Source organism: Aptenodytes forsteri, unplaced genomic scaffold, assembly GCF_000699145.1.
Source record: "Aptenodytes forsteri isolate BGI_AS27 unplaced genomic scaffold, ASM69914v1 Scaffold55, whole genome shotgun sequence".
Taxonomy (NCBI): Eukaryota; Metazoa; Chordata; class Aves; order Sphenisciformes; family Spheniscidae; genus Aptenodytes; species Aptenodytes forsteri.
In genome coordinates this window covers 4,782,146-4,807,700 of record NW_008796063.1, presented here as the reverse complement: position 1 = coordinate 4,807,700, position 25,555 = coordinate 4,782,146, and positions in this window count along the sequence as shown.

Here is a 25,555-nt window from a genome sequence, read left to right as displayed (position 1 = left end):
CCTCATCTTTTTTCTGTGCCACAGGAACAGTCCTAAAAGAGAACTTAATGTGGGACACTATGGCCCAAGTTCTGCTGACAGTGTCAAAGTCAGGGATAAACCTCCCTTTGGCTTAGAGATGGAGAATTAGAAGCCTTAAAATAATATGAAGTAGTAATAGATCTATTTAAAAACAATAGTGTAACATTCACTTGCAAAGCAGACAACTTGCAAGAGATTGGTTGATGTTGAAGACAGAATATAGTGTTCAAACATTTCTCTATGTAACTGAAGCCTTAGACAGTACTGCTACATCTCTCGAGAATGTGGGGTTATATTTCTTTCTTCATCTGAAAGGTGATTTCATGCTTCAGGAAGTAAAGGAAGTTTGTGCATTGACAATATAAATGCAGATGCCTCCCATAATGATTGACACCAGAGGTCGTGCAAGTGGAGTTTCATTTCTACTCCCAGTAGATCATGCAGCCAAGCAAACTGACGTCTCTTTAGGAATTAGAAAGTCAAAGTTTTGACAGCTCTGACTTCCCCCCTTGAAATGCATTCAGTTCAGAAGGCCTCCTTGAGGTCTGATCTGCTCCTCACAATTATCTTTTTTAATAGACAACATGAAAGTCAGTGACACTCAAAGTGTACTGTCATACAGAGGCGAATTTCTTTCCCTGCAAAGGACATAAGTGGCAATGAAAGAAACAGACTATTACATACAGCAAGCAGCAAAACACTCTGTCATAAAGAAGTATTAATTTCATAGAGCTGTCAGAAAACTGTCTCTGTCCCAATCCTAAATGTACATCTCAAAATGAGAGACCTTTTCCAGCTTATCTGGAAGAATAATGCTGTTTGTGTAGAAGATAAGCAAAGTAGTTTTTGCAATTTGTGCTCTCTTACCAAAGAGGGAATTTTCCAGTACAATAGAAAAGCTATTGAACTACAACCCAAATATTATGACAAATAGTAAAAACTGCAGCTCAGTATTTTCCCCTGCTGTGTATATTCAGACAGTTGCCTAACTTCTTCTTGAATAAAGGTATACAAAATATAACACAGTATTGGAATATCAATAGGGTAACAATAATTCTCCTGTTCTTTTTTGCCTGACGGCAGGTTGATTTGGCCCTTGAAGTCAAGTCTGTAAAATTTTAAGTAGAATATCTTTATGCTTGCTTCTAGCCCAGCTGTGTCTCTGCTAGAACACTGCTCAAACAAGTCCATTACTTGATCTTCTACCATAGCGCATGCAAGTTCCAATGTGAAGTCCCCACATATCTACACTGACCTACTGGACAAATGGCTTTGTTTGCAAACCATTTGTTACAAAAGCCATCAGAGGCCCATTTGGCAGAATTCTAAGGAATCACTCTCTGCTATGCAAAATAGGAAAACTTTTCTCAAGGCACCACAATAAAACCTTATGCTTACACTTAGCCTTTATTTGTTATTCATCTGTGTTTTTCAGTTCCTAAACTGTACAAATGCATTGCTTCTAACAAGGGTTGCCTTACCAGCTCTATGTTAAAGACAACACTTTGGTGCAACTGCTACTGTAGAAAACTAGAAGCATGTTCAACACAACTATTTAATTCACCACTTTTCTAAACTGAGTATCTTTGTATCAGGTAGGAAAGATTTGCCTTTTCTTTTCTTTTCTTCATTATAGTTATTGTTTAAGTGAGAATGCAGACAAATCCATCCAATTTATAGCCTTTCTTTTCACTTTTTATTTGCATTGTCACTAACTTCTGTGTATTTTCCAACCCATGGAATATCACTGATAAGTTTATTGAGTTATCACTGGTTAAATGATGGCAGTGCATTAGTGTATATAATAGAAACTTCTTATTTGATATGCAGCTCGTGATTGGGAAGAAAATATCAAAATGGTAATACCACAAACCAAGAAGAGTGCAGTGCCTGGGAGAGAGACAGAGAAAGAAGGAATATCAACAGGAAGTCTAAAAGCAAACGGAATAAAAATCAGCATTAAGCCTATAGCTTTCTGGGTGACAACAGAAAAATGACAGCAAGTATCGTCCAAAAAAAATACAAGAAGAGCATAAGCATTCAAGTTTCATTGCCAAATATTAACTGACATGGGCTAGAAAACCTCCCTGTACAGGTTATCATAGTACTGTTCATCTTCTCTGCAACATCTGGTCCCTGGCACTATCAGAGGCAAGATAGTAGACTTGCTGTTTCCCTGAGCTGATCTAGCATTTTGGTGCCTTTTTCCTATATTCCTCATTATTCAGCCAGCTTAATCCAAAAGTATTGACTTAACCTTGACCAACATGTGATGCTGATTGCAAAGAGAAAGTCTACACAGAGAAAAGGGAGAGTTAGAAAGAACATTCAAGTGACCAGACACTTAACTAATACACGATCCCCCATCTTACTCCACAGCTTAATTCACTGCTACTTCCTGACTATCACTGTTCTGGAGCTATGCAATACAACAAAGAAAACAAGATACTACTCAATTTTGCTTGTGTCTGTCTCTGTAATTTCCAGGATTATATATTACACCATGGCAGGTAATGCTGACTGCTTTCAAAGGTAATTTTTTGATGGTGAAGTTTGAAGAAACTCCGGCTTTGACAGCAGGAAACCGACACAGCAAATATATGCACATTATTCTCCAGCAGAAATTGTAAGCGTTTAGCATTGCTGACTTGCGTAACTTCTTACCTAGTCTAATACTTGTTACATCATCAGCTCCAAAGTATTTTAACAAACCGGACTGAGACTTTTGCTACAGTGAAGTTGTAGTGATCTACCCCAGCTGAAGATCTGATTCTTTTTGCCTCTTAGACAGTGTCCAAGAGTTCCAGTGGCCTATTTGGGAACTATCCAAACATTTGTGTTCCTGGATAGAAGATAAATAGACAAGAAGGAACATAAAAACATTCTCCCAAAGCCAATTTGAAAATGCTTCTGAAGTCCCTCACTTAAGCTGACCAGACAACAGACTTCAAGGTTAACACTTCCCTTGACCTACTGTCATTCTCTCAAAGATAAAAATATCTTCAGTTTCACACTGACCAGGACTCTTGGTTAGAGAGATGATAGATAATGATTTAATATGTCTCTCTTTTTATTGGATCTCTTCCCTTCTCCTGTAACTTCTTCTCATGCTCTTTTTCAATCAGATATTAGTTTAAGTCTGTATGTGCCACGTTAAGTAGGACATCCATCTTTCAGCTGGTGAAAAAGTGCATATTTGAATGGAGCAGTGCTAGTCTGACTAAGAATTCAACCAAATACATGCAGAGGCAGATTATGGGGGATCAAGCTTCTCTTCCAAATTTTCTGAACTTTTTAATGACCTCTCTTGGTAGCAGTGATTTTCCACATGAAAGGCACAATGTTTGGTGCTGTGTCCCTTGAAGCTTACCAAAGAAAACAAAATATGCACACAAACATGATGAGAGATACCTAAAGAAAAAAAAACGGGGTTCCATAAAAATGAACCATCCTGATTTTCATGCCTCTTCACCTTTTCATTCCATTCTTGAGTACAGATTTGTTAAAGCATTTAAAAAATAATGAAGTCTGATAAATGGAGCTGTTGTTAGGATAGGACCACTACAGCATCTTTTGATAGTAACAAATTTTAACATAGGTCAAAAATGCATTATGTTTAATTAATATTAATTAAACCCTTAGACCTCAGCTTCAGACAGCTGAGGTCTAAATAGACCATAGGAGGATAACAATATTATCAATGCTAAACTTGTACTGTAACTTAGACCAAAAAGGTTTCTATGACTAGGAGTAACACAATGCAGTTCTTCATCTTCCTCTCATTCCTCCACTTTCAAGGCAATAAAAATTAAGGAACTTCCAAACAGAACCACTCCATCCTCACAAAGGCTCATACAAAACAACAAAGTCCTGTCTACCTATGAATATGTGAGATAAAGTTTAAAAACCCAGTACATGACTAGGCATTCACAGAAATGGAAGTCTCAGAGGCTGTCACCAATGCCCTAATATCTTAGGTTGCAAGAATATGGTGAGAACGGGCTGAGATACCGGGTCTCAGGAGCCACCTGGAGTTCAGAGTGCTCCTGAGCACTCTCTGGGGTACAGCATAGACACAGCCATCCAAAAAAACATGAGATTATAAGAAGACACTTAGATCCTTTCAAAATTTTTTTCCAAGTTGAGGAAATCTAGGGTGTGGAATCTGTTCTATACTTCAGACTCTCTAGATTTGATTTTGACTATTTCAAACTAACCAGAAAGTACACAAAATTTGGACAGTACTTCACCAGCATCAAGCAGTGTATGTCCAGATAAATCCATTCATGTACGTATTTCTAGTACACCTTCATGAAGAATAAGACAAATACATAACTACACAGCACCACCGCTAATGAAAAATACCCCATCCCTCTTTCAAAACTTTCTGACCTCTTTCCTTTGATTCAAGGAAATAATACCATCATTGCACTGATGCTGCTAAAAAGATAAGTGCAAATATATTTGAAAACTGTGAAGGTTCGCATTTGATTCTGCTGTCAATAATTTGCTGCAACTTTTTGGGAGACAGCCTGGACATGAAGTTCAGGCAAACACTATCTCTTTGCAGCCTTAGAAAGGAGAAAGCATTTCAACACTACAGGAAATGTAAACATTTCCTTTAGCAAAAAGATGTTCACAGAGCCTTACAGGATCAAGACCTTCAAATCAGACTATCAAACAATGTGGGTGTAAGCTACTTGGTACTTTTAGTACTAATCAAAGGAAATGACTTACGAACAGTCCAAGCATAGCGCTTATAGCCATAGCTAAGGGAAGTATTTTCAGTAACAGCATTCACTGTGCAAGCCATAAAGACCCAATCCAAAATGAGAGACAATCAGATCTTTATTCAGAGACCAATTGACAAGCCCTGCTCAGGATCCCAGACTTTCACAACAGAATCCAAATTGGATCTTTCTTTAGAGTATCAAATAGTTATTCAGTGCTTCTACTTACATAGACAGACAAAGAGATGTTGTACGTATATCTTCTACACTTTTGTCTTCAGGAAAGACAGTGGGGAATGAGAGGAACAACACACAAATACAAGGAAATGAAATGGCCCTATAAAACACCCTACAGGAAAAAAAAAATCAACCAGGATTAACACACATGGAGCTAAATACCTCACCAAATCATCAGCCTACGTTGTGGCTGAAAACCCTGTGTCTGAACAATAAAACAGTAAATATTATTTATGTGTATAATATTGATCCTTTCATCCTGTAAAATCCTAAAGCACCTCACAAGCACTAGGCATGGAAATCCATGGATTGCAACAGCCATTGAAACAAAGCAATAATTCTCAATAGCTTAAGGCATTCCTAAACCAAGAAAATACCAAATTATCAATTTTAGGAAATTGACAAAAGCACCAAGAAAAGGATTCAGTAGAAATCAGCTAAAAACTTTATAACAGTGAGAGCAATTTTTTTTCCCTTTTCCTTCTTTCACGTTTCTCTGTTTTGTTACTCATTAATAGTTTTCGGTAAGATTCAAAATCACACTATCCTCCTTTGGTTTTCCCAGGGCACAAATAGAGAACATGATTGATGTCCTGATCACTTGCTTATAGCAAAATACTAACCATCTCTATTGCTAATTTTGATCTGAGATGGAAAAACCCAAAATTATTAACTCTTTCCTTTCCTTTTTCTTCTTGTCATATTAAAGATATTTCATATTCCATGTCAGAGGAAGGAAGAAAGGAGATATGAAAGAGAGTGCTAGTTCATTAAAAAAATCCATCCTAAGCCATGTTCTCCTTATAGTTCAGGAAAAGTGAACTTCTGTCAATCACTACAGGGAACTACAGGAGGGGGGCGGGGGGGGAAACACCAGAGCTAGATTTAAAGAAGGAGTGCACCATGGTGTCGTTCCTGTCAATGCTCTTCTTTCCTTTCCTTCTACTTTCTCTGTGTTTTAAATTTTCATGGCAACCAGGAGTAAGGCAGGTCTTAAGGGGGCTGAAAGCAAAATAACAAATCATAAAGGGTTGGTCTAGTTCATTTTGATTGAGGTAAGGAATCAAAACAATAAAGACTTAAGCCAAACCTCTTTAAACAGGAAACAGCATTGGAAATCCCTGTAAAATTAATTTGAGTCAGATAAGTATTGCTTTAAAAATTCCTTTCCTGTATTTGTAAGGACAGGCCCTGCTAGAAGCGAAAGTGAATAGGTAATTCCAAATTTCTTTTTAACTTCAGAAAGTTTCAGCTCCTATCCATTTTGGAGACTGGAGACTCCAGTTTTAGAGCTAGAGTTGGATCTGTTTCGAATTTTGTCCTTACGTCTACACCAAACCTAAACTGTAAACAAAAATGTCCAGAACACATTATGTCCAAGATTTTGTGCACATCTTCCAAAGCAAACAGTCTTCCACATCATGTCCAAGATCCTGTGCACATCCTCCAAAGCAAAATGTTTTTCAAAGCAAAGCTTCCTCCTCATTCTAGAGGTACAATTAGATGCAGAGCTCTGGAACTATGGTGTTCACAAGGCCAGATGACAAGCACAAGACTGGAATGATACTGTGCTTACCCTAAGCAACTCATTGGACATCAGAAGAGGAGGACAGCTATCCCCTCCCCACAGCCATTGCAAGTAAACAGCTTTTGAAGGTAGTTCTCCTTCCTATTAGCCACAAAACTGCTACCAAGGCCACATATGTGCTGACATGTTCTTCAGAAACACACATTCAGCCGCCACACATCCTGATTCAAGATGATGGCAATGCTCATTTTCTCATGAATGGGACCTGTAAATTACCCTGATTGCTGACACCACAGTCACTCCTGACAATATCTTAAAAAAAATAAAAAATACGAAGTCTAAGGATAAGGTGAAAGTGAAAAAGAAACAGTCTTTTCCCACAGACCAGAGTCCAGCAAGACGATGATGAAGCCAACCGAAACACAAAAAGAAAATAAACTCAGCAAAACTGATGAAGCAAAAGCCAGGGTAAAGCAGTTTTTGTAACAACAAACAGTGTGTTCTCCTTCCCTCTGTGAAACTAAAAGCCTGTCAATCCCTAATGATATATGTATGTGCAAGCATTTACACACACTTCACATTTTCATACATGTATACAGCAATGATTGCAACACAAGCAACATGCATCTCAAACCACCAGTAAACAACTAAAGGAAGCATTACCAAACCTAGTGTCACACACAGGTTTGCTTCTATTCCTGAAGCCTCTCTCATTCCTTCCCCTTTGCTTTTGGTAACCTTGTTGTGGTGTACATCGCTCATTTAATCAGGCAACAGGGCTCAAATGTATAGGGCAATGTATCTTTACTATCAAAACAGGTGAAGGAAACAAAAATAAAAGGTATAATACTCTGGAAAAAAATCTCCAAACACTATTCCCTTGAAAACAGAAGCAGGGGGGAAATATCTTTAAAACCATGGCAGAGAAAATTGCTAGGTAGTAAGTTTTCCTTAATTCCCCACATCTGTGGCTCTCTAGCACTGTGTTTGAACGAGTTCGTTGGCAAGAGGGTCACAATACTCTGTCAAAGATGATTCTCCCTTCACAAGGTTTCCTGCATATTTTACAAAGAAGATATACCCTGCTGCTTCCAGAAGCCTGCAGGAACCACATAGTCTCTTCAAAAAACATTTTAAAAACAATTATATCCTGTAAGCACCCAGTAGCTAAATTTCTAACTCAGCCTCCTGGCACTATTACGTACTATTGTGGGGTCTTTTTTAAAAAATAAAAATAAAAAATCAGTAGGGCATATTCTAAGGAGGTGCATATTCTGTTGCAAGATCTAGTTTATTTCAAAGTCTTCAGTATGAGGTCAAAACAGCGAACAGTATTTAAAAGAAAAGAGAATGATAAATAGGACTCTGGACTAGACCATGAGACTGTCAATGCTGCTGTCCCAACTCTGGCATTAACCAACTCACAGTGCTCCAATAAAGGCGAAAGTCTACCCAAACAATCCTCATAAAGCACCTATACAACAGCATAATGATAGATGTGCAAAGAGGAAAAATTCTTTCCTGGCCTCTGTGGCAAGCAGCGTATATTCTCAAGTATCACATTGATAGACCTTTTTCAGTTTGCATAACCACAAATTGCATTATTGTCCATAAAAATATCCTGAATGTTTAATGGAAAATCCTATAGCAATTCCTAAAATAATGGGAAATAAGCAGAGGCTTAATGGTATTTCAAAAGGATTTCTATGTAAATAGAGATGAAATGAGAGTACATTATATTTAATAAGCTTGCTGCATGGCTTGTTGGTTCTATTTTTTTCTTAATTAAAGGTGCAATCCTGCAAAGTGCTACACACTAACCTTAGACTAGCAAAACCTGTTCAGCACATTCTTAATCCTAACTAGTTAACAAATTCTTATGTATGTTTAGTGCAGCCAGGCCAGAAAGACCAGCACCACACAGGATTGAACCCTAGGAAACTGGTTTGGCCTATCGTGTTTGTTTCTGCACAGCTTAAAACAAAACCTTGCAAGAAAAGGCCCAATTCGTAAGAGACAGAACAAATGCCTAGGTAAATATAAATAAAATGCAAGGGTCATGCCACGTTGGTGGCTTTGAAGTTTATATCACATCAAAAGGGATGTTCTCCTCCAAAAATCCATCAGACAAAATTGCCACAACTGAAAAAGGCTCACAAGAGTCTTTGAGGCAAGGAGTTCATCAGAGCACACAAGAGGCCAAGGCACTGGTTAGCAGTTACTCAACAATTGCTAATAAAAGATTAGGTGTGTATATGAATTTAGCTAGACTATAGGTACCCTCACCCAAATCTGTAGTGTAAAACTTAGCCGAGCTGCTCCTTAAACCCTACAGCTGTTCTTTCTTACTTCAGATCTGCCCAGATGGAGGTCAGCCTCCATGTAAGCAGAACAGAGCGCCTGGGAACCTGTTACACAGATCACACTAGACAATCATCAGATGAACAGACTGGAGACTACGCCATAGAATTTCTTTTGCCCCCCCAAATACTTTCTAACTATGAAGCTACAGAAGCACATTCTCCTTTGTGCTTTTTCCTTTCCTACTGTTCTTCTTCATCCAGAGGGTGAAGAATACCCTTTTCCACCTCAGCAGAAAAAGCCTCATTTTAAGGAGCTTCCTTAAGGGCGAAAGAAGAGGGTTTGAGCTCTGCTAGGCTGTTATGGGCAGTAAGTATGGGTAGCCCTTTCCTTAAGTTTATGGTGTGGCAGCAATGGGGATTTAAAAGGCAAGAGTAAGTCCTGCTCAGTTGTCTGAAAGGTTTGTTCTTCAGACATATGATGAAGAAAAGGTTTCAGGTGAAGAACCTCAGGTGGACAGCAATGCCACCCTGCAGAGCAAGGCTCACCGAGTACTCATCTTTAGGATCTCACAGTGAGGATCTAATGTTCCTCGGCACTGTGAAGGGAACCTCTCACAGGTCCAAAGGTCAGGCACCATGCGCGATCTCACTCAAAGATAGGAATTTACAGACTTCTTTTTTCTTCTTTAAATGCTAATTGTTGGGAACATTTACAGCTGGCTCTAAATAAGCACAGAAGGCAAATGGCATTGCAAGCTGTGTGTTTGTTTGCACTGCAGAGGAGCAATGAGCAGATTGGCAAGTTTTTCCTAAGTGATCTTGAAATGGAATAACATTGATGCCACATGCATTATGCAAAAATGGATGGATTGATTAGTGGGTCACACAATTCCAAAGACCCATTATACAGCTTCCTTTAAATAATTAAGCACAGGAAAATGTACTACTCCGGCAAAGCTAACCAGGATCATCTTGCTACTTAGAAGATTCACTGTGTACTTCATTGCTAAAGAAAAACCTAAGCAGGTTCTCACTGACTTGGGGCATTGCCCTCAGTTTCATGGGCACTGTCATGTTCCTTCAGACACATCCCCATGTAGCATCGACAAGTGTTGGCTTCCCAGTGCTGTGACCTTGTTCAGTGGGGCCTCTTTGCTTTCTCACGGATTTGACAGCAATCCATTTGCTAGTGTGAGCAGGGTGTGCAACTGGTATGTTTTTCGAAGCATTTCCCAAAGATTCAGGGTTAGGTTTTGTGCTCTATTTCTTGGCGATAGCACTGCACATCCAAAAAAATGCAAGCAGTTGACAACAGAGAAAATATTTAGTTTGATATATTTTTTTAACCAGAACTGACCATCAAGCCATGAGGAGTTATGTTCAAATTCAGCTATTTAGATAGTGTCCTTTTCATATCAGGTTTGCTAAAAGGTTCAAGCATTGCCAAGTTTTAAGAAGGGTATGTAGTAGCCCAAGGAATTGAATTATTTAAAGCTTAAAAGACAGACCTATTAACAGGCACCTTTCTGACACCAGTAGGTTTAAGGAAGCCAGTACACATGAAAAAGTGACCCTGCTTGTCACTTCAGCAATATTTTTGTGAAGGCACAAAAATGAATGGCACACTCTGTATCTTCCTAAAAGCTATTTAGAGGTAGACTAAGTAAGTATTGCCATTTTAAAAAATAATTCCTTCAGAAACACACACTGTATTTAGAAAGAATTCATCTAGCTATTAAAGTACAAGAACAATGAATCACCTGCACTTCACTAACCAACAGGTCCTTTAACAATCTCAAAGTACAACAGGAAAAAAAAATTACAAGGGTACACCTTACATCTAAAGTGACTAATCTGACCTCTGTTAGCTAACAAGATTTGGAGGGATTTAAAAGATTTTCTGTATTTTAGAAGATATATGTCAATGTTGAGAAGAGTTGGCTTCTGTGTTTCGCTTTTATTTCTCAATTAGCTTTTTTTGAACTTACAGTATATCAATGTATTTCACTTTCTCGTCACCTCCTAATCAGACTCCTATCTTATCACCTGATACAGACATAAAATACCAGGAGAAATCAAGTCAGAGCATAGGGTCAGGTAGGGGTCAGCCCTGGATAAGTGATATATCTGTCTTATTCATAACATGGCATGAGATCAACTTCAAGCAATGAATCTGAACAGTCAAAAATTTGGATTTGATTTAATTCAGCCGAACAAGTTGCATTAATTGCTTAAATAACTACAACTGGCTGACGTTTGCAATTTTCCATCACTATTTTGAATTTCAAGGAAAAAAGGCCAAATAAATTATTTTGATGTTTTTGGACAACATTCTCTCTATTTTTCATCCAGCTCTACAGAATATGATATTTAAGTGACAGCTGCTGTTTTTCTTTTCTTCTAACAAATTAAGTGCAAAGATATACGTGGCTGGAGTCTGTATAGGTCACCCCCTCCTCTGGGGATTTTTATGCATGTTTAATAACCTGCAAGTAAACCATTTCCCACTGTTGGAGAGCATACAAAGGATACATCTAAGGTTTTGCCCTTCCATCAGCATCTATTTTCATGAAGCATGTATGAACAATACCTTGGACATGCCTACCTCTCCATCAAACGTGGCTGAAATCAATCCCTAGGTTCAAAAGTTATGAGGCAAGGTGTTAGTCTCTCACATACACACTCAGAACATGACTGTAACCTCATTTCCTTAAAGATACACCAAAGACTGAACTTACAATTACATGGCATGTATAACACCTGTGTACATCAGCCATAGGAGACTCTTGAGACTTGATGGGGGTTTTCTGTAGCACTGTTGAAACAGCTTTTCCCAAACACAGTTGTACTGAAAGCATTTTCATTACTAACCCAGAGCAATCTGTTGTTAATACGCACTGCTGCAAGGAGACAACTTCCTAAGGGACTGAATTTAACTGTAATGGCAACACACCCGCGAGAGAGCAAGCTGAAGACTATCTCACAAGTTGCTTCGCTGAATCATTTCCAGGATGTACTTTTAATCTAATTTTGGAGTCTTTTCTGAAGGAAAAAGCTCTTTTCAACAGAAAGAAAATAAATATAACCCCACCTCTCTGCCTTCCTGCTTTGCCTCACCAGTGACAACAAAACAGAGAAGCCACAGGCCATCACTGTGTGATGTTTACTTTTACAGAATGACATCACTGCAAACTGTAGATACACAGCACTGAATCAATATCTCCTCCTTTTCTTTTTTAAGATTTTGTCTCACATTTGCACACATAATTACACCATCCACTTTACCAGATGTTTTGCTCCTGTAATCTGTGTGAGTTATTGTTCAGCAGGAGAACAAGGGACAGAGCACCCTCACCGTGTCACAGCAGGATCAGGTTCAGAGTGAAATTAAATTTGCCTGTTATCCTCCCACTCCCTCCTGTGCTATGATACATGTGCTCATTTCCTCAATGCAAAAGGCAGTTCTCCCTGCATGGAAATGAATTTGATTGTAGGACTTTACAGACCTGTGCTAGAGGACTTACTTTTTACAGATTTTTACTCCAGAAGCATGAGCCAAGTCAAAATTCCCTTCTGTTTCCCTTCTACTTAACCCTTAGCGTTTGCCTGCATACAGACATGCCAATTTCCAGCTGATGAAACTTCAGCTCAGGACTGCTTATGCTGCCAGAGGCTCAGTATGTGACAGTAGTAATTCTGACATATTTGAAAGCTTGTGTTTCTTTATTTCAAAATGAATTTTTATTTAGAAAATTATTAATTGTAGCAAAAAAAGAACAACTCAAGGCTTAACAATAAAATCTTGGAATGGAAACAAAACCTTCAGTTGACCAGAAGCAATTGCTTCGTTATTATTTCCAGTTTAAGCAAACAACAAAACCCCCAGTTCTGTTTTTTTTGTCCTGTGTACAGACAAATTTTTTTTCAGGATGCCAGCATTTTTCCCAGAACATGAAAATGGTTCCCCATCCTCTCTGAAACACCACCTCTCCTGTATGTTTAAAGTTAAGCAGGTGCATAAAGCTCTTTGATTTCTGCATGACCTGAGCACAGGTAGAATGCCTTGATGAAATGCCTCCAAAATGCTTTTTTACAAGAATCCTGTGATTATGGAGTACTCAGGCTAAATGACAATGAAATGGCTGATGAACAAGTTAGCCACCAGCTTTACAAAGAAAAACAAAAGGTCAGTGTAAATTCCAGAGGTCTTTTGTAAGCCGTAATTAAGTATGTGTTATTTGATTCTAGTTACTTTCAGGAAACTAAATGCTATAGTGCCCATAATCACGCATTTCATATGTCATTCACCTTTTAATCAAACTGATCCTCTTGTAAGGTTATTGTTTTCTGCCCTGTGATCTCAGCTCCTCTACTCTTAAACTGGTGATCTCATGTGTTGCTTTGTTCAGCTATACATAGGGAAAAGATGATTCCACTTTGCAAAGCATATTTGATATTTTGACATGGGATGAAAACCCAGTGCTTGAAAACTCTGCCTTAGAGGGAATGGAGTCCCAGGTGTGAACAACTTCAACTGAAGTTTTTCAGCCAATGCTAATACAAAATGCAGCTGGACTTCTCCTTTGCTGTCAGCAGGAAGTGATAATCAAAATCTGAGCTCACAGAAACCTGTCAGGCAAATGAAAGAGAAAGGTGGGGAGTTTAAGCTCATTAACCTCATTGGTTCATGGAATACATTTGGATAAGACAGCACAACTAGCAACTTGTTGTGAGTAGTCAGCTTTTGAAATCACTCTAGGTAGTCATATCCATAGCTGGTTCACAGCCTAAAAACTCAAGCTCTCAGCCAGATATTCCTATCCTACCTTATCCATCACAATTGTTATTTGTGTTGCCAGCAACTGAAATGAGACCATGATTCAGCTCTACCATTGTGGTGTTTGTCATCAGACTATCATCTCAATGACACCAAATAACCTGATTTAAGAGTGCAAGTCTTTTCTTTCCTTACATGTTTAAATAAGGAAAAGTCCCCACTGGAGAGCAGGAGGATGATGGGAGAGTTGAATGATCGCTTATACATACACAGAAATGTTTGAAATTGAGGAGGTGTTAGATATGGGAGGCTTGATTTTCATTTTATACTAGTAAAGGATATTGTTTCATGTTTTAAACAGCAGTGATCTTTAATATTAGCAGGGAGTTTCCAGGCAGATGACAGACGGAATAAGTCTGTGCAGTGGGGTGCTACCTAGAATTTGGGGAGAGTGTGGCATGTCCAATAATCACCAAAATCCACCTGTTTTTTTTTCCCCGCTGCAAACTCACCTCACAGGTGAACAGATCACCTTTCTCTGCAAGACTCCTTGACAGCACCTAAAGGTCATGTAGTGCTGAAGTCTGTGCAGCTCAGGCCTAGTTACGACTTTGAGACACTTTATCCAGCTGTTCCAAGTGCTGATACTAGAGGAGAAAAATCTAGCGTGCTGGTAGAGGCCCGGTATAGCTAAGGAGAAAAATAGCATCGTGGGAACAGTGCCAGAAGAGGAGATTGGTGCTTATACAGATTTGGCCTGAGAATGTCAAGTAGCTTCTCTCACCTCCCCATCTATAATGCCGAAATGAGTGTCACCAGAATTAAAGGGATGCTGTGACGCTAAATCCACACAGGTTATAAAGCACTTAGAGGACTTCAGCTGGAAGGCATGACAGAAATGAAACACTTTTTTATTATTTTTCTCACTCACTCAAAGAAATATCTGAGAGGAAAGTCAACATTTCATAGAACTTATAAAAATAAGAGAAATCTGACTCATTTCCCATTCAGGTCAAGAGGAGTGTTTTCCACTGGCTGCCATGTGAGCAAGATTTGGACTAAAAGGCCTATAACAATTCCGTATAAACAACGTCCCTAAAGCAACTTACAAATGGCTGCTATTTGCCTTGGCTTTCACCCATCTTTCACCATGGAGACAAGAAGAAGAAGATAATGAATCTGTCCAAAGATAAATGTGTGCATACTAATTTATTTTCCTCTGTTAACACTGAGAGCAAGAACGACTGGTGATTTTGTGGACTGAATTTTGTGGGCTCCTCAAGTAGAATCAGAAAGACAACACACCACAGGCCCATCTCTGTCTACAAAGAAGCTCCTCAGCTCCAGAGAGATGAACACTTCAAATCACTTCTCTACAGTATCTTCAAGTACCATACTTCCAGCTCACAGTACTTAATTGTTTTAACTCACTTTAGCTGATTTCAGAAGTCTGGTGAACTAGAGGATATGTTTACATTTCAGACACAAGTTTATTTCCCAAACATTGTTCTGCCAGCACTGGAAACAGAAGCCCTGCTTTCTGGAAGTAGGCCAACCTCTCAGTACTTGAACTCCATTCACGAAGTGGTAAAGGAAGTTCAGCCACTGCATGTATTTGCTTTGAACAGCTTTGCTACTGTTTCAGCTGGGAAAGACTCTACATGATTTGAGTATCTATCAAACTAACATACTCTGCATTGTCCTGAAAAGATACCACTGCCCTGTCACGTGCATTGTTCTGCTGCATTATCTAGGGAGTTTTTCTGCCTGAAGAAATATTTGTGCCTCCTACTTAGTTCCTACTTTAGCTAATGCTAAAAATACCAGCAGTTGTTATAATGGTATTAGTTATTCCCTCTTCACCTCCATCACTCAGCTACCAACACGACAAAGCAGCATCTCAGCATGGAATGCACATTGCCTATGCAGAATGGGATCCTCAGGGGTCCTCCAAACACCTCCTGACATAAAAATGTCAGAACAGCTACCCTGGATCACACCAAAAGCCCATCTAGCTCAGTTCCCTGAGTCAGTGTAGGGGAAAGGTGACAGACACTCAAGGAAGGCCCAGCCAGGGACCACCACCTGTCAGGAAAACACTCAAAGCACAGGAGGCAGCTGGGATCAATCATCTCTGGCAGGAGCAGCAGAGCCAAGGCTGGAGATAGAGTTGAATGTTTTGGGACATTTACATGCTGCCACTTAGTGGGAATAGTCCTGAGAAGTGCTCCTTGTTCCAGAAAACAACACAATCACTGGGATACTGACCCAGCAGCTACAGGCAACATGGCAGGGCAGAAGAACAGCCTCCAACTCCTGGGTGAAGACAAGCAGAACTAGCCCTCCACAGAAAATCTGGAGGTGATCAGGACCAGTGCCAGCTTATGAAACCCAAAGACTTTCCACCACTTTTACCTCCCCTCCTTTCCTTTTCCTTTACCTTGCTTGGGTGTAACCATATCACTCAGTGTCGCTCATATAATATTTTTGCTAAATAATTACAATTTTTAAAAAAGTCGCTGAACAGGGTAAGCATGTGATGGTGTTTCCACAGAATACTGCCCAGCCTTGAAAAAGCAGCAGCTCAGCAGCAGAATCTCTGAGCTTAGGAGCCCTCGATGGATGCGCTTTCTTTCATGAATTTACCTAGTCCCTTCTCAGTCCCCTGTAGGTACCTAAATACATTTTAGAATAAGCCTGTGTGACTAGTCATGATACACAGAGGCTAACTGACACTTTAAAAAAAAAAAAAATTCCTCTCTGCACCCTGAACTAGGCAAAATGTCCTGCTCAGGTCTCCCTTCATCAGGGTAAACCACATGGAGACTTCTAATATCACAGCAGGCAGAGACAGCCACTCACTGGGATATCACTATACAACATAGTGTGGCTATACCCCAGGTCGGTTCCCTTCTCCAGCTTCTATGATTCTCTGTAGGAACCTAATTTTTACTTCAATTTGAGATAAGACATACAGGTGTTAAGAAAAACATACTCTGAAACAAACCCAAAATATCTTATTTAAAATGTTTCAAGATTTCTGACCCGCAGTCTGGTTTTCCTATACTTAGCTATAAATTAAGTCTGCCTGTGAATTTTGCTACTTTAGTGATTCATGACTACAGAATGTGTCTTGAATGTTGGGGAGAGAAAAGGATTAGTGATGAAAAGGAAAACACACATAACATTTTTCAGTGTCTTAAGTTTTAATCACCAGGAAACAAAAAATAAATGAGCTATGGGCATTGTATAATTGCAATAAATTTTGAGAAATGAGTAGTGTCCAGAGAAACCCAGCTAAATCTAATAATTTTGTGCATCAGAGACTGGGAGGATGGGAGGAGGAGGGGGATAAATCTAACAAGTTACTGATGAATATAAAGTTTTCAACTGCAGAAAACAATGTTTAAATTAATATGACACACGGTGATACTTCTGGCTGCCTTTCTAATTGATTCTTCTTGTTAAATCGAGAGGAACTTGTGCACAATAAGCAGATTGCCGAGAGGCTATCCCCTACACAGAGATAACAGTTGACTTTAGCCAGGCACACAGTGGCTTATTCATAAAAGAACAGTCTCTTTTTTAATTTAGTGGGGCTTTGCTCATGGGTTTTCTAGTTTAAGGCCCAATGTAACAGTAAGCACAGACCAAGGGATCGCAGTGCTCTCCAAAACTCATAGCCACCAAAAAATTTAACCACTATTTGGCTCACATGCATTACTTTTTCCCTCTAAGTGAATCCTGGAGCAAATGTTTATGATGCAATAAAAGGAGAAAGTCAGGTACTCTTTTCTATTGGCTGATTATTTCTTATACACATCACAGTAAGTATCAAGCCAACAAAAAGAGTGGCTTACATTAAAGCATTATCTAAGCCAAGGAATTCTTGAAATACGCATTGCCAAACGTGAAGCGTTTGATTTCGTTAGGTTCCACATCAGAGCCTTGATTTTCAAGTAACTTCTGAACTGAAAACCCAACTAAGAAGGCATGAGAGGAGCCTAGATGTATAAAACAATATGAACCCCTTACACGGAGATAGACAAGGAACTTCTGACCTCCATTCTGCAAAGTTTGTCTTTAGTATTAAAATGGGCAAGTCCAACTGGCTAATTCTTTTAGCTAGTCTCCTAGCTCTCCAGAGTTTATTTTTTATTATTAAAAAAAAAGTAAATTTCTATCTTTTGGAATTCCGATGAACATAAACAAAAGCAGAGTGTAACAATTCAGAGGCGTCAAGAACACATCTGGAACATCATTCAGAAAGAAACTGCCCTGTTCAACTCAGTGAGGTGTCCAATGATGATACACTGTATGTCAGCACTCATGATCATTTCATTCCTTGTACAGCAAAGGGAAGGAAACTCAGATATCATGAGACCAGAACTGACAATCAGGAAATCTTTTCAAGTTTTAGCATTCTATCTGCCCCATTTACTATCCCTAGTAACACAAATTGTCACTGAATACAAAATGGAAGATCATTTGCTGTAACATTATCTAAGAAAAGTAACATTGACATTTAATTTTACCCTGGGCAAGCTCAAGAGCCTGGCAGAGCTCAAGGATATGGCACCTTCACAGAAAAGAACCATGTTTGTGGGCACAGAAAACTACACGAAGATATTTTGAACATCTGTAGTATCCAGCAGGTGCTACATCTCATTTCAGCAACTCAGGCAGAAATTCTTGGTGTAGGGGAATAAACCTTGAAAAAGATTCCTCTCCTCCCCTTGCTCAACTTGTAAAGAATTTCCCATCTAGACAATGCATTTGGTCCTTCTTGAATACTTTACTTTTTTCTCATGTTTGTTTGAAGATAACAACACACACACTAGTGAATTATTATCAAAAGTATATAAACAGAGTAAATTGGCTTTATTCTTCCCACTTTACAGAACAAACAGCTGAGACCATCCTTTCAGCATATAGTACAACATGCTACTCATCTCACCTTGCAGCTCATAGGACCTTGTATAGACAACTTTTTTTAGCAGAACTTCACCAATAAATCACTGCAAATCATTAAGTTAATTACTCTTCTAAGAGAGATTAATGAGAAAGTTACTAGACCAAACCTGTAATTCAAACTGTCCTACTTCAAGAGTTATCAACAATCTTTCCAAGAAAAAAACTCACCTATGGCAATACAGAGAAATCCAGAGTTAAACTCCAACAATTTATGTCACAGTGAGAAATTGGAATGTTGAAGGACCAGGAAGCAGAACACTTTCTCAGTGGTAAACCATTACATTTGGGTGCATCCCAGAGGCCTCCCAAGCCACAGCCTCAGCCCACATTGAGTGTTGTCCCCTGACATCAGAGTTGCAGAAGAAATGAGCCCACCCCTTCAAAACCTGGAAGGGTTGCTCTCTTAACAAAGCAAGAGAGGCTCATTTAGCCATGATTGTTCAAAGCTGCATCCCTGTCAACCCTGCAATAAACTGAATTTCATCAGTTCAGGTCCTTGCACACTCCTGCTGCTTCTTGATTCAAAGCTTGCCAAAAGGTTTTACAAGCAAAATTAATTTCAAAAACCATTAAAAGGGGTGTAAGACAGATTGTGAGGAGATGCAGCTGCTCCAAGCACTGGAAAAGAGGTCATGAATTTTTCCTGACCTATGTGGGAAACATCTCCAGACCAGAAGGATGATAGTAATTAAAATAGGACAGAGAATGTGTCTTGAAGAGTCCTCTTCACATCTCAGAAAACACGATGCTTTATTTCTACTTATCTGTTTATGAAATGCTGCAGGTGAAGCAACTATCATTAAAAAAAATTAAAAATAAAAAAATAAAAAGTATGTGGACAGTAGTATCCAAACAAAACATTCATTGACTTAGAAGAAATAAACAGTAATCTTTCTTTACAAGAAAAATCAAGTCAGTGTTATTTTTATCCTTCCACTGAATTGTGCTTTACATGTAATGTTGGCAATGGAGTCCACATTACTCCTCTATATCCAAGTCATGTCCTCTTTCTGCATTTACATCAGAGAAACAAAAATTGTTCAGTATCTTAGCATCTAGTTATTCAAGATCTGTGAGTTCAGACTGCATTTATGTGCTATTTTAAGCAAAATTGTATATTAGGAGGCTTTATGTCATTACAGCTAATTAAAAATAAGATTTTTGAAAGACTATAGGGTTCTCTTCATGTGTGGGAGGGTCCAGACCTGAGAAGAAAGAAGATGTCTAGCCAGTTTAGGACCCTAACAATGGGAAGAAGAGACAAGAGGAGCCAATTTCTTTATGGTGGAGCATGGACAAGGTATGCTGTGTTTTTTCTCAGCTAAAAGTAGAGACATTACCTTAACTATTATTTTCTTTACTTTTATGGTCTGTGGTAATTATTTGGCATATAGGACAAACTTCATTTTTGCATGCAAGTTCAAACACACAACAAGAGGGGAAGTTCCCCATTGTTCAGCAAATTCTCTGCTTCCTATTGTTGTTCAGTGCTGGATTTTAATTGTGCAAGTTACAGTATCTTAACCATTTTTCACTTCACCTTTTATTTTATAGCTTCTGTTATGTGTTAAGGAAAATGTTCCTTTCACTAAAGTAGCAGTATACCAGCAGCTCCTGAAACTGCAAGATAAGAATTCTCACCTGACTACTCATAACAAATGAGACATGCCTTGCAGAATTCACCCATTTTATTCCAGGAAGAGAAAATGTGTGCATTGGGAGACAGAAACCGAAATGAGGGATGCCAGGTGACCTTGGGCAAGTCACTTCACTTCTTTGTTTCTCTTTGCTGCTGTTTTCCTTGATAACTTTGGTCTGTCTTGTCCAATTACAGAAATCTGAAGCAGGAGTGCTCTTTGCTTTGTCAGCATATCTAGCAAATAAGGTGCTGACCTCACTTGGATACAATAGTAATAAGTAATAACCATGACAACAATTTACAAATGATGTCCTGCATTTCTAATACTCTGGCTAAGAAATGTTTCAATAACTTATTAAAGCACATGTGTAAGTTCACCTTTACAATGGGAAGCTGACTCTTGTCAGCTTTAATAGAACTTAGAGGCTTAAATTTTCACCCTGACTATTTCTCCTGGAAGGCTGTTGCAGAAGTCTACTGCTCCACTGGTCTGAGAAAACCTCTTCTAACTACAAACCCAAATGCACTCTTGGACAACTCTCACCCTCTACTCTTACGCCAGCAAGGTCTTCTCCTCTAGACAAACCACAACTCTTCCAGGCCTATGTTTTACTAGGCGAAAGAGGCCAAACTCTCCTCCAAGTTACATGTCAAGCCTCCATTAGAACCTCTGCTTTGAGCTCTAATCCATCACACATGCAATCATTACAACCTAATTCTGGGCTTAAGCTCCTATTAAACCAAGTCAAAAACCTTTCAGTTCTCTACGGCCAGACTAGCAGGGTGACCAACCCCGTGTCTCCATAGACTTATCCCCAAAATAGAAGGGAACTGTGTCCTTGCTCCTGAAATCCATTGCTCAGTGCTCTCCTTACCTGCCAGCACTCGGCACCCATCCCAGAAAGGGAGTAGAGAGAAAAAGCTCCCCTTTCAGGCTATACTCTCTTCCTTCCAGCTTGGGATTGTCTGCATATATCTGCATAACTATGCTTAACTGGGTCTAGGGTACAGAAGTTGTTGGGACTAATGGCATAAAAAAAAAAGCACAAAGAGCCAAGAAAGAAACTTCAGCTTATAAGAGAATACCAAAACACGCTATATATTTGTAGTAGGAAGGATGACTTTCAAATGCCCATTGGAAGGAAATGTATAATAAGATCTTTTCTTTCTCTATCCTTTCTATTGACAGCATATCACTTTCAAACATCCTAATTTTGCCGGGTGAAAATGTATGCCCTCTTTAATACAGATAAGTCATTTGCCATACATAAGCCTTGTTAATTTAGGATTAATGTTGCTGAAGTAATTAAAGTGACCTTATGCAAAACACATGACTATAGCTTCGTACTGAAGTCCTACTGGTTATCTGTAGGGCTAACTTCAGTCCAGCGGTATTAACAGTTGGGTTGGCTTTAGCTTTACAGCTTCAGAGGTCTCCAAAACCCACTTCAAAATAAAGGTCTTCGTTAAATCTTCCAAAGACAAATGAATGTCAGTTGGTTGTTCCCAGCCGCTAACTGTGAGAAGTACAAACTCCTCAGTAAGGCTTGAAGAGTCGAAGATCACAGACAGAAACCAGGGATGCAGAAATCGTGGTATGTTCCCCTCTAATTTCAACAGCCACCAAAAAAAGGTAAACAGAAATGAGTCAGTGGGTGGATATGGCACTTAAATTGCTATCAGATAGGTATTGTCACATGCGTTAACTTTGAATTTGGTAAGAACTTCTTTGTCTCTAAACAAAAGCTCAAAATAACCCTCCACTATACTGCAGAACAGCACTTTCAGTATGAGAGAGAATTGTTTAGCAAGCAACTGCTGCCAGATTAATAATTTATCAAGTACAAACTATGGTTATTTTCATACATTTTCTCTAGTAAAAAAAATATGCTGGGAAATTTACATAAAAAGAAACTTCATAGGAAACCAAATGCTACTGCACAGGCAAGGATATAAAATATAAAAGGTTGTTTTGTTCCATAACACTTTGGGTTGGTGGTCATTTAAAATGCTTTTCATGCCCACAGCCAAAGATCGAAGTATTAATGGAGACAATTACAGAGCACAACTTGAGAGCACCATAGCAATCAGTTGCTAAGGCTAGAAAGTTTATTGTAAAATAGTGTTTACACCGATAAAACCCTACTGATTTTCATATTGCAAATTATTTTGGCCTCCCAGGCTACTACCTAGTATTACTGTATCTTCCCCTAGGAACAGGATCACTGTTTCAAAGGATTTCCTCTTGAAAATACAAACAGCAGCTTTGTCCACTTTTGCAGCTGACACAAAGAAGTCCATTCAATAAAATAGTTCCTTTATTTGCATATGGGTTCCAAGCACTTTGTTCAAAAACAGCTCACAGTATAATAAGTGTCATCTGCTTCTCTCCTGTTCATTACATCTGTATTCCTTCACTGCATACAGCACCTTTGTTCACCTTCTTGATGTCAACAAAGTTAAAGAGGGATGGACTGACCTCAAAAGGAGGCTACATTATTATAAATTTCAAAGCAGGGGTATTTCAAAGACTATTGCCTAGGGTCACTTCTGATACAAATTCCAGACATTCACATTGAATTTTGTAAGACACTGCTATTCAGTCAAAATCAAGTTCAGAAGAAGCATCCCGTTACGTGATATGTATGCTATTTCTGACAGAAGTCATTATTAAAAGAAATTTATCCAGCAACGCACTACAGAACAAGAACCAGCATTGTACAGTTTTGCAATTAAAAGGAAAAGGGGTGTCATCTTTTGCAGCAGTTGCCTGTATAGATCAAGGGAAACAGGTATCTGAATTATGGGATCCTGAGTATCTAGCACCTGACTGGCTACAGAAACGGAGATGAAATCAGAATAAATCCTAGCTGCGCAGAGTTCACTGCTTAGAAGAATGACATTTGTGAAAAGCACATTTTTAATATCCACACTGCAGCATCTATCAAAATAGTACTGCTGAAGTAGAGATATCCTCTCCACACATGTACACATACACCCTCTGCACAACCCAGAGCCCCTTCTTAACCAACTTAACCAGCACTTAACCAACTGCTGCCCCAGGCCCAAGGCAAGACAAAACAACCTTGCTCCAGTGAGCCTTTTCTGACCTGTACTTGAAATTCTCTGACACTGCAGCATCTATCAAAATAGTACTGCTGAAGTAGAGATATCCTCTCCACACATGTACACATACACCCTCTGCACAACCCAGAGCCCCTTCTTAACCAACTTAACCAGCACTTAACCAACTGCTGCCCCAGGCCCAAGGCAAGACAAAACAACCTTGCTCCAGTGAGCCTTTTCTGACCTGTACTTGAAATTCTCTGGCCAGGTTTTACAGCCATTCATTGCACTGCACTAACACAATCCATGAGTAGATCCTTAAACTGTAACAATCATTCCTAGTCCCCTTCAAATTCTTTATTAATACAGACATAATAAAACTGCTATAACACAAAGACACAGGCTTCTTTCTCACTTACAAATTCCCCTGAAGTATTTTGCAAAAATTACTGCCCACAGGGAACACTACACTGGCTTTTCATTTTTGTTTTTCCCCTCCACCATCTGACTTTAACACACAGGACATGTAACAATGCCTGGGGCATCATCCCTGACTTCGGGAGTCTCCAGGCAATCTGCAGCCTCTGTGGTTGTGTTACAGGTGAGAGAGATGAGCAATAATAAAGGAACATTACAGTGTAGAACCTATGGGGATTTTGCAAAGAGATCAAGTAAATAACTTTCATCAGAAGCTTTAGAAGGAAAAAAACCTCCCTACTGAGCTTCTTCTCATCAGATTTCATGTTTGAATAAAACATTCATAGTGAAACCAAAGCCTTTCCAAAGCTCATCTGGGTTTGCAGTTTTGCTACAAAGTCATAACTCAGCCAAGATTGGTTGAAAGCCCAAACGTATTTGAAAACACTTGGACCCACTTTCAAAGGACCCTGAGCTGATGGATGAGTTTGTGTCTACATTTTTGTGAAACTTAGTTATGTATGGTTTGAACCGTTCAAAGTTGATAGCGACATTATTTGATATACACTTGCACATCATTGTACCAAATATATTTATACAGCTGTAAGACCTTAAAGGTGGATATTGCTGGTAACATGAGGGCTAATTGCTTGCAATGAATATTTCTTCATATTTTCCTGTTGAGTATATTATTTTTTATCTTTATCGTAGTGTCACATAAGAAGTCACAGGACAGGATTCTATTATTTTAGGCACTGCAAAAGCACCAATGTGAGTCCCTGCCTCACATAATTTATAATTTAAGTTGTGGAAGAACAGGATGTCTTTTAGAATAAGTGATGCTGAATAAGTGGGCATTTCAATAATTCTCCGTTGGGTCAGAAACTCCTATTGCAAACCTGCTTAACATGGATCAGTGTCTTATAAATGAGAGTGTTTGGGGGGTTTTAATTTGCATTGGAAAGCTTACAGTGTAAATAGATATCTTGCTATGTTTTGCTCTTTTCTTGTTACAAAGCTTTGTTAAACATTGCTCTGATTGCCCAATGCAAAAAGAGTTTTTAAAAATGTATATAGGTAGAATTCATTTTGAAAAGGAAGTGGTGAGGGTTTGGGGTTTTTTCCCCTCCTTTTGCTTATCTGCCTTATGATTTTTAAGGAGTTTGAAATCACACTTCAACATACAACATTGCCTAGTGAATACAGGCTCATCTTTCATGAGATGAATGTGCTGACAACAACATAACTTCCCTTGACAGAAATAGGTGTGCAACAAATCCCTAGAAATCATACTGCAAATATATCCCTAAGAATCCTTCAGATTTTCTGAAGTAGAGTGGAAACTAGAGATACGCTTAAAATCCCAAAAGTAATGTGTATTGTCAGCAAACAGGCTAAACTGCTGCTTCATGGATAATGCAGGAAAAGTGCCCTTAAAATGACAGCAAAAAAGTAGCAATTTTTATGACTTGTGTCACATCACATCAAAACAGGTCAGATGATGCATTTTGTGGGGTTGTTTCACATATGACCCTATAAAATCACATGTTAAATGACGAATAAGATGATTTCTCAGGAAGCAGTATGCTCCAGGTAAAGCCAGGATTAAAGTGAAGGGCCATCTTCAACAAAGTAAGAAATATGTGACAGGATGAGATACCTTTTTCATTCCTCAGTCAAGCATGCCACTATGTTGATAAATGGTCAAAAATGAAACAAACATAACAGGAGTAATCAGAAGAGGCATCAAAACAGAAAATACCTGTCCTTTTTCCTCAGTTTGGCTTGGAGTGGAAACAAGACCAAACTGAAGAAAAATTTGTCTAAATATTACTAAACCATTGTAGATGGCAGATGTAGATC